Raw genomic sequence first — 3,170 nt, forward strand, 5'->3', positions numbered from 1 at the left:
TTTAAGATTTAGCATAGTAGTACATAGCCTATAAATCAAATTATAGATCATTCGATTTTTAGCCGAAAAAACCTAATTTAGAATTGAAGATCTCATTAATAGGAGCTCAACGATATAAAGATAGTCGAAAACGGACGTCGGATGACAAAGTTATGAATTTTTAACAGACTATATATATGTCTAAGCCTGTTAAAATATAACTTGAAAAATAAATTCAAAATTAGCCGACGGAGTCTAAATGAAAGTTGTAGATCATATCGCTACCTACGTGTGGATATAAATAATGTTGAAAATAGAGCTCTTATACGAAAGTTATATAATTTAGAAGTTAATTAAATTATGAGAGGATGCAAGATTGACACATGGCGCGATCCTGGCCCTCCCTTTCTCCCCATGACTTCGCTTTGGATGCTGAAACCTTCCCCTCGTATGCGCTGCGTAAGACTGCGTACGCCCAGCATACCGAGTATGTGCAGCGTACTCCGAAGCTACGTCAAGCATAGTCCGAAGATGCAACCTATAAATAGATGCGAGTATCACTTCATTTCTTCACACCTTTCCCATTCTTTCTCTCTCAAATACTGTTCTTAGTCCCTCCCATTCCCTAGTACTTCCTAAGTGCTAGAGGCGAGTCCTAGAGAGCCATCCGAGAAGAAGAGCTTTGGGCTTAGAAGTTCTGCCCCCGCAAAGCCCAGTTCCTCGCTAATCCCCCTTGTACGTGAGTTATGCTTACCCTAATTTAAGTATAACTTATGTTTAAGTTCATTATTGTTATTATGAACCTATAAAAATATATGTGCTAAGTATTATAAATTATACAAAGTGTTATTATAATACTTTTTAACTGCTCGTAGTACGAGGAATCTGTTTTGAAGTGCCGCATAGGGTTGTTGGATTTCACACAGCTTAAATGCCAAAATGGTCATGCCCTCCGGTGTTTCATGTCAAGCCCCTGTATATACATAGTAGTTAAAAAGATTTTTTTAACACTTAAAAAACAATATCGCTCGTCGACCTTGAGTTAATGATAAATCCAGACTAATAACTAGTCGTAATAAATATTAGACTAAAACTTAGCAATAATAATGCTAGGTTTCGTCGAAGGAAAAGATGATTGTTAGAAGCGAAGCGCTGTCCGAATTTCGAGTCATCACTTTAACAAGTGAGTGCATAGTTACTTCATCTTACACATAGATATGAAGTATTTAATATAATTACGTGCTATATGTGCCAATTATATGTGTTCTTGATATTTTATGCTGGATGAATGATTTATACATGTTTTACCTGATTTAAACTGTATATGTATTTTTATATACCTATAAATATATTGGGTAAAGATGGGTAGATGAAAGATGAGTTGAATGATGAGAGATGAAATATGATATTGATGCTGAGGGGTGGAATTTGATGAGAAGCCTTGACCTTAATGATGATCTAATCATCTAGCAGAGTATAGATGACGACCACTAACTATTCTAGACAATCTAGTAGAACACTACCAGGATCGCAAACGGTACATGTTGTGAATGATGTGTTCACCAGATGTACTTTTAAAAATCCTGGCAGCTGCGTGTAAAGGATATGTAAGTCCCAAATTTAGGATCTTAAACAGTGATAAAATGATATTGCAAATAATTTAGAGTGTAGAAGTGAGTAGAAGAATAATCAAACAAGCTTGCACACATTTATATCACATAAACGTCAAATACACCTTGGGAAACACGCACATACGTCACCTGACACTGACATGGACAACTACTATTTATATCACCCCAGCAGCACACCGGTGTATAGCCACACACGCGTGTGCGGCCGCACACAGGGTGTACGGCCGCACACACGTGTACGACCGTACACAACCATACAATAGACACAACCACAACTAACACCAAGACCCTAACAAGACTAATTACAAGATAAAAGCCTAGCCCAAACCATATTATAATGACCTATCAATCTCCCCCTTGGTTTGTGGCTAGCTTGAGCGTGGTCTTCAAACACTTGGTTTCTCAAACAGCTTCAAGTCAGATTTTCCCATGGACCCCATCCAGAGCTTTTCATTAATGATCGTGGCAACCATTCTTGTGAATTCCTTAGCAGCAACCTCCATGACCTCCTTCCTGCATATGATTTGGTGACGAGCCAGGGTATGAATGTCTCTCTCTTTTTGAATCTGATGAGATCCTTAGAACTAATAAGCCTCATAACCTCTTCTTTGTTTTTGAACTTGATGGCAGCGGTTGCAGTGTCATCATTATAGGCCCAAAATTCCATGTTATCAAGATATCCATCGTGGAAGTCTTGTGGAATTGGAATATCCTTCACTTGTTTAGTAGCCGTCCATAACATGATCTTCATTGGTTGGTTGGTTTCAGGGTCAAGGACAGACGTGTCTTTTCTGATCAACGTTGTTGTAATCTTCATCGAAGGAAAGTTATCCTTGACCTGTTTATCCAAAAACTGCTTGAATTTGAAAACACTAGGGTTTTAAGAAGGATTGTAGAAGGGACCTGTAGAGAGTTTAGAGAGATCAAATTTCGTCCATGAGTTGAAGTCATGTATGCTTTTGTAGTATTCTGGATTTCCAGAATTCCTCTTAACCACCCTTAACTTAAGCTCAGGATCATAACCCCACATCTTGATTCCTGTACGATAACCATATTCGTCACCAAATTTTCTCCTTTTAAGACCAGTCACTATGAGTTGAGGTTCATCTACTTTGCGATTCTCATTTGAGCTTTTCAAGAAAAGCAAGCCTTCCTTCTGCTTAATAGTGACTGTTCGTTGGCCATGTTTGATTTTGATCCGTGGCATGCCATTTGCAGGTTCCTTTTCAAATCGATCAACGATTCTTGTTGTTCTTGGAGGAGGACGGTCCACAGGAAATTCGCTTTCTGAAGTCTGGATAAGAGCAACGGGAGGATCTTCACCACCATCTGGCTATTGAAATAAAGACTGAAACTTATCTCCGAAGGCTTCAAAAAGCTTATTATTCAAGCTGAAATAAAAAGCAGTTAGGGATCCAAGATTGGTCTGAAGCTCAGAGATATGCTTTGACTTTAAGGCATTATCTTCGTCAAGATCAACAATCCTAACATCATGCTTCCCAATTAGGATGTCCTTCTCAATGTTCTGTTGTTTTAGAATGCCAATTTCTTCTTTGAGAG

The sequence above is a fragment of the Lactuca serriola genome, chromosome 3, assembly GCF_051521515.1.
Source record: "Lactuca serriola cultivar US96UC23 chromosome 3, Lser_US96UC23_V15, whole genome shotgun sequence".
Lineage (NCBI taxonomy): Eukaryota > Viridiplantae > Streptophyta > Magnoliopsida > Asterales > Asteraceae > Lactuca > Lactuca serriola.